The sequence below is a fragment of the Tubulanus polymorphus genome, chromosome 2 (assembly GCF_964204645.1).
Source record: "Tubulanus polymorphus chromosome 2, tnTubPoly1.2, whole genome shotgun sequence".
In the NCBI taxonomy this organism is placed as follows: Eukaryota; Metazoa; Nemertea; class Palaeonemertea; order Tubulaniformes; family Tubulanidae; genus Tubulanus; species Tubulanus polymorphus.
The window spans coordinates 28197578-28211739 of record NC_134026.1 but is presented as its reverse complement, the minus strand read 5'-3'; positions in this window follow the sequence as shown (position 1 = coordinate 28211739).

Below are 14162 nucleotides of genomic sequence, written 5' to 3'. Positions count from 1 at the left end.
TCTATCCTATCAGATCGATCAGTCTTTATAAACGCGACGCTCCCAAGAGAACTGTACGTTCCTTCATTTCCCGATACAAGCAAGGCGCGACTCATCAAGATCTTATCATGATCGATGTGTCCCAAATGAGAGCGAACGAACACCGGTTACTTCGCAGCGACCTGTATCGACGTGACACGCAAATGTAAAGACATTCAAAGAAATCACATATTCTTTAGATGAATGTTTCGTCGTATATATGTTATTACATAAAAAGTGTAGATATGACTATAGTATTTTCCTCTTTTACACCTCCAAGCAATGCTTACAAGAAAGCAGAATATGGATAACGCAGACGAATCTGTCGGTTCAGTTAATCTTGGAGATATGGTCATGATATACATAATAGGACGACGCTTGAATCAAGCATCGTTTGCAGTTTGGTCATGCTTACTGCAATAATGTATCATACTTGAATGAGAAACCATTAATTCACTTCCGGACGAACTGCTATATCAGTCTACAATCTAGAGATGCCTGGAAGTGTCGCATAGTTTAATGGCTATGCACCTACAAGTAGGTGTAGAACGAATACTGTCTAGGAAGGGCATGTAATAGGTGAATATTTTTGCAGCCAATACTCCTACACTTTCGCGATGGGCGCCTTGATGTCACGTGACGTACTGTCGGTTAATCGATTGGTAGACGTGGCTGTGACGTAACGCTCGCTAACGCACAGTCTGGTCTTTACCGAATAAAAGCGTTGGAGGAAGAAAGCACTGCTGTTACCAGGAAGGCACTGATAGTAACCATTGTGATACATCATCTGTCCGTGTTGTAACCAAAATACAAAAATTCCACGATGAAAAGTAAAGTCCTACAAATTTCCTCGACTTTTCAGACTTCATTTTGTTGACTCCGTAAAAACCGTTACAAAAATGTTTATATACATTGATACCTAGTGTGCGTTATATGAGAGGTTCTGTGCGAGTCGATGTGCACTACGTCATCGATGAAATTTAATTACAATATAAACGCCAAAATTGGCGTTTATATTGTAATTAAATTTCATACGTGCACTACGTCATCAATATATAAGGGATGCCGGTCGATTCAATTCAATTATCGACATTCGAATACAAAATAACTTGATTGATCCTTGATATTATGTCATCAATATCATATGTTTTATTGACAATATATAGCAATACATGCGTTATTTTTCTAGGCATCAATAAACTTTCAAATTAGTTTTCGTGTTCATTCTTAGAGTGGAATTTTTACATTAGGCACAAGATAACTGGCGTAGATACTTTCGATTGGTTTCCCGAGACTGGCAACTGTTACGAGTACACGACATTAACTAAATCCCAACGGGCCTACACCCGTGATTAAATTCTATGTAATACCCACAATCGATGAATATCGATGCCAAAATCAGAAATCGAAATCCAATTTTCGCATCGCGATTTAGATCGTATGACCATCTTCCCGCAATTCTGACTCGAATTTATCAATCTTTTGATTAATTTGATAATAGTTCTATTTGATTGGCATTTCCTATCCCATATCGTTCGTAATGTTTTGAATTTCGGGGCCAGGTTGTTTTTTTACCAAATGAACTGACTACCAGCAAATCCAACGATAAAATACGACCAATATGATAAATGCCATAATTTCTGAGGTCGTAGCAAGCATTGCTGTGTAGGCAATCATAATAAATTCGCGTGCCTAAGATACAGTAATACGGCAACCCACGGGGCAACCTTTACCATGTTTAAGAGATCATAAATCTCCTTAGACCTGTGTTCCATCTTATCAATGCATTATGTGACTCAGTATCTGTCATTATCGGAATATCAGACCAGAAGACGTCGAAAATGAGCTTTTTGTACGGAGAATTGCCTCGTTTTCCCTAGGTAGACACGCGTGATTCTAGTCCAAGTCATCAAATATATGATCGATCGCTAGTTTTTCCCCATCAACGCCGAAAGCGTGTCGAGGGAGTGTCGGGTAAAGAGCGCAAAGACCACCGCGAACTCTCCCGTCGATATTCCGGCTTCGTTGCTGACAAGAAAAATAACATTTCTCGGCAGTTCAGGAGACGATTCAACAACGCACGATATTCTGCGTTGCCTAGTTTTTTTCCATTCTGATAAGAGTTTCATGCGCGACTACACGTGAAATAATAGATAATTGTGTCTCTATTTTACCATAAGCCTATCAATTCAGTTATAACCATCGATGAAAATGATGTTCATTGATAAATTACCGAAAAACACTCTACTCGTTGTAATCAAACATCAATCTCAATATGGACACATATTCTATTTTAAGAATGAAATATCGCATTCAATAAAATAATTCTTAATACACGGAAAGAGATATCCGAAGATCAGACGATATTTTGAATTCCATGATGCCACAGTTTACTTACACGATACTTCCTATGGATGTTATTAATTCTGTCGATAATACGATCCACCAGTTTCCTGGTTTTATCGGAACGTCGCAAAGCATCAGCGTGATTCATTTCAAAAGTTTCCATTTGTATCTAACTTGCTAATGCCAAATCAATTACCCGTTCACGAGTATTTCCCTTCACGCACCTGCTCTCTGATGTGCACAAAGTTGAAGGTCAGGTGCAACTGCTGCGCGATGTGATGATTTCAAAGCAAAGAGACTGCGAGAGTATTTGTCGTGATTTGACTTAACTAGTAATGACATTTCGTGACACGCCCAATGCTTCCTTGCGAGGCAGATTAATCCGCTAGGAAACGGAACGTGACGTCATTTCATGAATGCACGGAACCAGTCCACGAAAAACTCATCTGTCTGGATCAAAAGTAACGATGCAGTTCAAAGAAGCTAGAACATTTTTAGATCCAAAGCACAAGAGCAATCTTTCATTTCTGTCACTCAGGAAACTCTCATTGAACGCCGACTGTCGGATTCGGGTCTCCTTACAATTGACATGATTACGATCTCGGAAATTTATCGTTGAGAAAGTCACTTTCACTGCAGGATTCCACTTTCGCAGTGAAGATTAATGCGCCGATTAGAACGACAACACGTATACTTTCATACGAATCGCAGGAACTAGAAGAGGACTCCGCGGCTTAACCCATCAACTCGCTATACAAAATCTTGGGAACTTCGGGGCATGATGGCGCTTAAACGTTAAATCTTTTAGGGATCATAGTAATTAAGTTGAAACGTTTCGATAAAACTTCAACCGAAATGAGATGAACATTCTAAAATATCTATATTCTAACTATTTGTCACCATACATTTGCAGACGCTCTATCGCGAGGAGCTATTGCAATTCATATATTCTATTTGTCGTAGATCGATAGAAAGCCAAGTTGTTGACCAACGATGAAATTATGTCCGACGTCTGAATATCTGGTTAGCATTCATGGCACACAGCTTCTGGCGTAATGGGACATACAATTATTTGATTAAAGTGCATGCTTGGCTGCGCAAGAGCCCAACCAATCTCCTCGAAATGAATGCCCGCCACTAGAAATCCACTCCCCCGGGAGAACGGCGATTTAAAAAAAGACCCCGTTGAACGGCTACGTTAGATGATGGTTTATGGTCTGTAACGCGAGTCATATTTCTCTGGTTTTGAATGTCATTAATGGTAATACTGTACTGAAGTACCTTCTGTTCATCTGCATAAACAAGTAAAAATAAATGTTCATTGTGTCAAAGATATCGGCGTACCAAGAGATTAAACGCAAAGAGCTGATGCAGTAAATCTATATAGACTTGTGCTCGTGTTGCTGCTTATTAAACTGCAGAGCCTTGTCGCAGATAAATTAAGTTCCTTCATTTCATTCAATTTAATAAATAAATCAACTTCACTCGAACTAAACTGAATCGATTCTATAATTAAATGGTGAAGTTCCATTACATATATTAAATGGTTTGCGCGTGACAATCTAAATTTTAATCCTATCATGGGATATTTCATTACTATTATAGAAGAGCTCCGGTGGGTTCAGCTAACTTGGTAATACGTGGACGCGGCTTTTGGTATCGCGTGTGTCAAGTCTATCCATCGATAAATGGCGTGCACTAGACCAACATTGGATATATGAACCAATCTCGTCTATTATTCTAGATTAATAGATCTTTAGGCCATCAGCTAGCTGTCTTCCTTGCGCTCAAATATTAAAATCTCATCAGACTTGGCCAGATCAATGTAGCAGAACTGCGGTTCTCTGTTGATGGTTATTGCCTTACATACAAAACTAATGAAGCTTGGTATTGCTGGCTTTAGAAATATTATCTGAGTCATTTGACCGGTGATTTTTGGCTAATCGCGAACCGTAATGGAAAAAGGAAATGATCGGGAAAATACAGGCCTGGATAATGATCTAGGATTTTTGATCACGTGACAAACGACTTTGGCTTTCGCAGCTGCGCGGTCTGCTGGATATATGATGTGGTGGTGTCAACTACTCCCCGACTTTTCACTCTACCAACGACATATTTGTAAAAATATTGGTAATAAAGTCATAAGTAAAATTGATGATTTGAAAAATAACAAGAACGAAGCGAAAAATTTACCAGACGACATCAAGTAAGCAAACGCTTCGTATGACGAACTTTAAAGACGAATGTTATCTGTATAGCATGAGAAATCACAGAAGCCAGGAGGATCAGTGAATTTATGCACAGGATGATATCAAAGCCGCTTACTGGTGAGACGAAGCCTACATTTTTCCTACATGAAAACTAAGATAGACGCGAACGTCGGAATAAAGCTTATTTCGAATATCGCTGTGGCTTCTACAGTATTCTACTGCAGGCGAATATTAAATCGCTTTAAACAGCCTTTGACGACGTTACGATGAAGGAATATCAAAGTCTAATATAAGCAGCATTCCCATATAATTCCCAACGATGTGTCTGCGAAACTGTCGAAGTAGAAGAACGCCCTCGGGGAAGACGGGTGGATGTTCAATTTACGACTTTTATCCATTTACTAGTGATAAATGAAGCTGAAATTGAACACTGGACACAGTTATGATCTGACGCTTGGATGTATTATTTAATGGATATTGGACTGTACCCAATGATCTCAATAATTATGTACGATACCTTAAATCCAAATAAAGTCGATAAAATGGGAAGTCGTTTATAGCGGTCCCTTTTGAGGTGTGTAATGGTTCGTTTACCGTTGACACACGTCATGATCTTAATGTGCTTGGTAATTTTCCTCATGGATTCGCAGGAAGATTTCATCCACTAAGGCATCGTTCTCGTTATTGCCAAGGGAACATACCGAGCAAACACCGAACCAAATTCCACGCCGAACAAATTGATGGTGTCAAAATGAATGATATTTAATTTTTGCTCGTCGTGGTTAAGACGTACACACGCTACACCGAACTGGTGTTTTATATTCCATGGTGCATCCAACGATGGGGATAATAAAAGTCATTCGATCGTGCAATCGATTCTTCCCCTTTTCCAGTTTAAACTCCGTAAACAGTTGCCATAAATCATATTATATCTGCATTATTCATCGAAGCGTTTCTTCATTTCTTACAGTGCCGTGTTAATAGAATAAATTTCGTATATTATAAATGCGACGACGATGGACAGCAAGTCGTCCGTGTTACTGAGTTACCGGTACGGCCTGTAATACGGAGATAACGGATAGTTTCATCCATTGTTGTTGACGCTGTGCACGGGAAATTGGCCGCCATTATCACGGATTGCAACGTTCGTAATTATGCCCCGATGTATATTGTACAATATTATCATAAGTAGATGGATTAGCGAACGCGACCGAGTCCTTCAGGCACTTGACTGAAGCAAACGATTCTAATGAAGCAACTGCGTTCACGGTTTCTGATCAACACGACGTCACAAGCGTTCGGGTTATTAGGAAAAATTGCATCTCATCACGCTGGTAATGGTAGATAAAAGGAAATACCAATGAATTCTTAACGAACTCGTTACTGCAGCCAATTTCACCACGGTGAAGAGACGAGTAGCTACGAAGAAGCAGGCAACTTCAGTATATGGCTCAAGTAGTTATTGAATTTTAGATAATTTCACCATGACTGCCGACTAGTCCATGACGAACCGTATAGCAGTGGCGGCCATCTGCAGAGAACACTTTTCTGCGCCTTTATATTGACGAATTTGTAAATTCGTATAACAATCAGTAAATCTTAGGAACCTACAAATAGTTTATCAATTAACTTCGCGTGATGTTGATCAGTGTGGCTCATGTTCGGCAGAATAGCTGAGAACAACATTATCATCTTCAATTCATCATCAAGCTATTTTCCATAGTGAACTTTATAAATTTTAAAAACCACACCAGAAAGCCAATGCGAAGTCAATGTTTCCTTGTAGGGATGTACAGTCACTAATGAGGTGCCATTGGAAAACATCGGAATTCAATCTTCGAACGTTGCTGCGTTACTTCTGATTTACCAGAACACGCCTGACATTCATTTATCGTCTTTAATGATGCTTTTCGATGAACACGCATTCAATGGCTTATATTTAATGACGACCGTGTTGTGCTGCACGTTTCATAAGAAAACTGATTATTAATTTTCGCATATGAATATGGACGAGATGATTATTGATATGTCGGTATATATATATATCGGGTAATCGTGACATATTCAGATTCATACGGATTCGTTGTTGAAATAACTAGACACTTGGCACTGATTACAAACAGCTGAGTGTGCACTATAATTCTCATTTTAACCTTGCGTAATCGTTAATACTGCTGAATGGCACGGATAAAATTCATGTTCCTATTAAATGATTGATCCAAATAATTCATACCGCGTGAAATATTCCGTTCATTTGAGTGTACAATGATGCACCAAACACAACTTCTAATAGAAAAAGGACTTTAAGATATCTTAGAATCATTGGAAAAATTATTGAAAACACGTCGTATGTATGGCAGATAGGCGAGTAATAGATACGATGATGGAACAACACCCACGAGATTAGAATCTTTCAGCCTGAGACAGTGACAAGTTGATGCTTTAATCAATGGCATGTTAGTCTGTGTGCTACCGGGAATTCATAATTCAACACGACAACGCGCTAGTAAATTTAATTAATTCGTTTACGTCTGAGCTCTAAGTGCATCTACCTTGAAAAATACGGTGTCTCAACATCCAGGCTGCACGCTTTGGTTCAGACGGTTATAAATTCTTTTTAGAAAGTCAATAATATATCCCAATCGCTATTATGAACCTACTGTACACGTGAGATATCAACTTGTCCGCAATTTTATTGCTAGTAAATATCTCCATGTTTGATGGAATGCCATCGGGATTATGGCAAGTCATAATATTTAATTTCCGAGGCTTATATCGACAGCCAGCGGTTACAGAATGCCTTTAATTAAACCACCATCATAGCGACAAGTCATGACATCTCATCATTCATTTGAGTCTGGGTAAGTGCCTTACGTCTCGCTGCAGACGAAATATGACGCTGTAATAAAGGTTGAATCTTATATATCTCTGATATTCATACGTAGATAGTACTTCATTCTATGATCTATGTTTTGAACTTAGATTTTTGTTGTAGATCTTATTGATGGATTTAAGTTGGACGTCGTGTTACCAGGATCTGCTGGTTTTTTAGTGTTATTTCCGGCGAACTCTTGTCCACAGATCTCCACAGAGATTCAACCGAATCGTATTAGTATAATAAACCCAGTGATTGGATCAGGACGCCGTACACGTCATCCGCAAACGTCATTGGAGTTACCGCGCCGACGTTGGATCTTGCGTCCCAGTGGATCAGACGCGACATTTGTGCCTGATTCAAATAGAGTAGAAGGTTTTTTTCTGCAAAACGCCATCTAACTGGTGGTCATAATTAACAACATAAATGCAATTCAGATACGCGAATTTTTGACAAAGAATAATTTCGCTAAGTGATGTATGGTCGCATCAATAGACTTTCTGAACATGTTTCTATTTGTTACTATTTTTCAGATTGGTGGAAATCTCAGTTTTCATGCGACCCTTACGGCTGAAATGAAATGTTACCAGCGCGATTGCGCTTGCAAGCTTTAGGCGATACATGTACAAATCGCAGCTCAAAGTGTTCTGAAACATATTTCCGGACGATGTATGGTCCGTTCGTCACAAGAGATGACGCCATACGGCACAAACTGAGCGTATTTCCTCTCACGAAACGACTGCAATAGCGAGAGTTATTAGCGTACTGATTTAGGCCTGGGGTAGGTTCATTTCCCGCTCTTTCTAACCGGTAATCTGTCGTTCTGTAGAGAGATTGATCGATAGAAACTCTGATCAACAGACATCAGTAACGATTCCCATCATGGGAGAGACGCGAAATCCATCAGATCTCACAGAAATTAATGTAAGATCAATAACATAGTAAACTAATCTAATGAAATTATTTTCATTAACAGCGACGTCTATGAAAAAATTCAACAAAAGTCTGATTACTAGGCCTGATACATATTTGTTTTTGATGAACATTAACTCATGCCTGGCTAACACGTCGTCATAAGCTTCTTACCAATCGGAGAACTATAACTTCAGACATACTGATTACATTACTGCGAGTCCGATGGCCGATTCGCTGCTCTTTCTTTACAATTTACCAGCTAATTTGTTTTCGCGTCCAGTTTCTACCTCAAGTCTGAGAAACTCATCTAGATCTAGAGTCAGCTAACTACATTGATATGTTTGAATATTAGCCAAGCACCTGTTTCTGTCGTCGAGTTACCTTAATGTTTCCCACTGGTACCATATATCACTCCGCGTTGCATTAAGAAGGCGACAAAAACGTTAGTGGAGGTTATATTACATCGGAGCCAGTCTACGCCGAAGAGTCATATGCTTTATTCCTTATTTTCAAGAGACGACGAAAGTGTTATCGAATCATTGCAGATCTGTCATCAGGAGAATTTATAAAGGGTCCAATAATCATCGTAGACCTATATATCGCAGGGAATACACAATCACGTATATAAATGAATCCCATTACGAAAATTGTTAATGATTCGTGTAAATAAGACTTGATATATCTTTCGCAATTTATAAAACAATTTGACAAAAGACCAACGAGGCACGCTTCAGTACTTGCGACAATGCAACCGAGTGCAATTCTATAAGAAATATACGTATGGAACACGTAGGCGCCACGGTGACGTGACGGAATCAACAGAAAACATTATACGCTTAGTACGGAGTTGGAGTCAGGATGTCGCAAGAGAAACCGTGAACGTGTCACCAGTGAAAAATAACAACCATTACCATGTACTTCATCAAATATCCATGCCTACACTCTGTAGAACTAAGAATGCTTATTTGGGAATTTAAAAGACGGCGTAAAGAATCATTGCAGTCAATAATTCAGTTCCATAAAACCCGCGTTCATTCTCAACGTATCAGATATCAGCACACAGTTGTATGTATTATTTACATGCTTGTTATTGGCATATGTCACGAACTTGACCGAACAGGTTTTTCTTCAAACACGAAATGTTCTGTTTGAAGATGAAATATAACGCTGTAAGTAGCCGCAGAATCGGGGAAATCATACGATTCTCGTTAATTATTCGACAGCAGTCGAATAGGAAAACGGACGCCACTTTCATCTCGAAGTGTAACATTTCCGCTTGTGCCTCGGCGTAAGAATGAAATATATACGTATGGTGACACTATAATGCTTTCTCTTCTCTCACAATATCGTTCGACAGAATCATCTATTAGACGGGCACTATCTATCTCAATCACTCGGACACATAAGATTCACCGATTACGGAAACATCGACGTGTCGAGTCACACGTTATATTTTTTTCCGTTGCTCTCAACGATGCATAGCGTCTCGAGTTCTTTCTTGCAGTAAATACTGATGGATGACGAACGCGTGACTTCGCCTCGATTACCGATAATGAATGACACTTTGGAATGCTTGCACATATTCAAGCATTTGTGAATTGAATACAGATAACACAGTTAGCTCATCTCCGCGCTCATCTTTTCGATGGTTAAGTGTGTTCCGTTTGCATCTTACATCGCATTAAGAAAATGGCAATTGTGGTTTCAAACGTCAAAGTGTATTATCATGGACTTTGGCTGCTAATATGCCTCTCCAAGGGCTGCTACATTATCTCTACATTATCGCAAGAATAAGAGGGGTTTCTACAGAAATCTTTGTCCGTATAATACTCCTCGCTGCCTCGTTCCCTGTTAAACTACCGGCTAGATAGATTTATAGGAAAGCTGATTAGATAGAGATCTGATGGGATAATGATTGATCAATTTCTATTTACTGTCCTGCCCAATTGACAGCATGATTAATTCGTTTTAACAGAAGAACAAACGCTCAGCTCGTTCAAAATCACATAGTATAGAATACCAGAATCTGCATGAATTATTTTTATCAGATTAAAAACTGCAAACGATGAATTTTATAAACGTTTTATTCTTGGTAGGATTTCTCAACTGATTGTTCCAAAAATAAATTTCTGATTCAAAAACCAAAATTAGATTGTTGCGAATATGCCCATTATATGATAATACACGGCTATGCCTCGAAACCATTCTAAATCACTGCTAACTATGAGATATCTTTCAGCATGATGAGCTTCTATTGTTATATTAATCATCTCTCGTATCTAAGCGACGCCTTGGTCGAGGCCAAAACAGAAACAGAAAATAACAGACGTATTGGTGCTTTATCATATTGATGCGAGAATAACCTACCCGGATTTATAATCTTTTGCATTCTGTTTAAGGTTGATTTATTTGATTTGACTATTCTCAATATTTCATTCTACTCTGTTTTCGTGAATGAATAATACAACGGAAGCATCCGACACGATGCGTAGGCTACATTCCAAGAACAATCTTCGTCAACGTATCGTGTCTGTTCTAACATGTTTGTATAAAGAATGGTTCATCATAGTCGTAATTCCGTTCCCTGATTCAGAGGGCGTATCTTAAACGACGGGAAAATGTTATAAGTAGATTCAAGACTAGATAATTAGCGTTACTGTGCGGAAGATCCGGACTACTATCTAACAGCAAAGCTCGTAGTCTACGAAGACGAGACGCAGTTGGCTTATTAATGAATCCCTGTCGAGGAGACGGTACCGTGTGATGTGTGATGTTCGGTAGCTGCTCTCATATTGACAAAAACTAACGAGCATCCTCGCAAAAGACACGTCAAGCCTCTGGCTGAACAAACTAATATCGGTAATATCAAAACATTAATAACATTATTTTCACGCCTGAACGAAAGATTTGCCGATACGACATTCTTCAAAAGATCGATAAAAAAACTAATGTTGTATTTTGAACGACTGCACCGTTATTCTGTTATCGGTATTCGAAACCACGATGTAAAGGTCAAGGTTACATAACGACCGGATACCATTTTTTGAAATAGGATTTACTTTTACATTTTCTCTACTTCTGTAACTGTGAATCCTTATTGGCTTTCTGCGAATGCGCATCCGGCCGTAAAACATGACTCGACGATTCCGCACTTTCTACCGATAATGAAGCGCGGAATGGAATTCCCTCGAAAAAAGCAAATGAAAGGCTTCGATTCATCCGCGAATACAAGAGAATAAAGACACCCCATTACTGATATACCTTTGCGTTCAGCTCCCGCGTTCATTATTATTCATAGCATAAAAACCGGGACCATGAAATTAATTACTGGATCGTGATTGTAAACAATTGAATGCTCGTTAAAAACGTTTCATTTCTCGGGCTTTGTTACACGAAACTGCCCTAATTAAGCGCCGAATGACTATCTCGGTTGCTATGGTTACATCATCTTGCTTCCTTTGCGAACGCAACGGTACAAAATACATTGAGATCGGTATAATCCGATAGCCAAATCGATATTCACCAAACACTTTTGTACGTATACCCAAATTCAATTTCGTATTAATCAAACCAATTATTCTGGTCGCAGTTTCAACTCTCAACAAATAAAACGATATCATTGATCAAACCAAATGCACTCTGGACATCTAATGTTATCCGACTTCAGAATTTGGTTTATAAATTGAATATTACGTTGATATCAAGCACGTATGGTTGTTTATAGTATCGAGTATTGTTTCATTCGTATGACGTATGAAACCAAGATGGCTGTCATTGGGGTACCTTCCTCGGAGAATGGACGTGTATTTGTTTTGTTGAAGCTTTATGCTACTCGCGCACTTATCATAAATAGGAACGAAACACTCCTCGTTAAAGCAGCATAATTATCGATGTTCGTCACCGTAATCCACATTGATTACATAGCCCGCAGTGAATTATACTAATCGCATCATTTACAAGAACCGGAAGTGACGTCGTGCCGTGTAAAAATTGAAAACGGATGTCAGACATTAATTACAGCTGATACATTTATTTCAGTGCGAAACGCCACATTAAAATCACTGCTGTCGTTTTCATACGAAACGATGACGAAGAAAGTGAGGGAGGGTACGTGGAATGAATGACATTTGATTACATACTATACATATATAATGAATATCCAAGCAAGAGTAAATTACTTAGATTAATAGATTTATAAGACACGATATTATACGTAAGTTATTGAAGTTTATATATAGTTTATATTGTAAACACCGAATAAGTAATTGATGAAAAAATATTGTAAATATCAAATATGGCCGTGTTTTGTAGGTGAATATTCAATACACTTCATATTCACGTATTCATCAAGACCCTGTTTCTACAAATATCTAACAACACATCGCGCTATCGCGCTATTCGAAATAATCTCTCTTCATGTAGCGTAGGTGGTGGTAGGTTGGTTCTTCGTAACGCGCTTTTATCTGAATAGTAGCTTCTACGTCATCAACAAACGTTACTAGTGACGTGCACCAGCGATACCCGTGATCCCGTCGATGACGCAAATTGCGTTTGCCGAAAAATGAGATTAGCCCACTCGTGATTAATTGTAGAAAAAAACTTAAATCTTTTCGACAATGGAGAAGCTACTGTCAATGACGACACACCTTAACTTACAAGATGAAATTTCAAATAACAAAATGTGGTATTTACACAAACGAAACGCTTTTAACATTACGTAACTGAAAATATTTCTGCAAGAAAATTCAAAAACAAGATATGATAGCCCTGTCGTCGATTGCATTGTAAGTCGGTTATGTATCATAAGATGAAAGCAATCGATTTGTATTCGTGAGGGATAAGGGTTTTTAAGGTAATCTCAGATTACAGATTTTGCCCACGAACGCAAAAAACGTCATTTTTATTTCGAACAAAAAGATCGAAAGCAGTTGAAATTATAACAACTAATTTTAGATCCTAGTCATTGTCAATACAACTGTATACAGAACTTCAATAATCAAGAAATTGTTTTACGTAACAATAATTCCTGAGAATAGGATGAAATGGATTGCCTGATAAAACACCTATAGTCAGCTAAATATTTAGAAGCAGGCGTTTTTTAATTTCGTAAAAAATATTAATAATTCATAGATACCTTATTGAATAATAAATCAGTGACTGTATCGAATAACGCTGTTTATCTGTAATCCAGATAGCGCGGAGCAGTCTGTGTCACCTTGTCTGCTGCTGTCGAGTGAATGCGCTCCGCAGACGTTGCTCATCACCAATACTCGGGCCGCAGTTGCCGTGAGCTGCTTTGTAGCAGGATTTTATCGATTTCAGCAATCCGTAATGCGATATCAGAAATTTTCACCGTCTTCTGATATTCATAAAATTCACGCGTACCAATTCACTTGAAGGTGCGTGACGGTCCATTCAGGTTCATACGACAATTAATATCATTTATTCATGTAATTGTTTCGCATAATTCATACGGCCGTGGAAACCGTCTCAACGTCAGCGAATCAATTTGCCACACATGTCGAATACAGTCCTTGATATTTTCATTGGCCAACGACTGGTCAATTTTATAAACAAAACCTATCCCCGATTATCCCGGTTCTAGATTCATCGTATTTTCATGGAATGAATGGCACTTTCTGGCTCTACGTCAGTGAGACATCGGTAATTTCTTTCACACAAGCAGTTTGAGAGTACAGCGTTAGAGATTGTCGGTGAACCGGGCTTTTTCCTCGTAATTATGCGGAAAACGTCGACACCAATCTGTTTATTTTACCATTGAAAAATGCCAAAAGGCC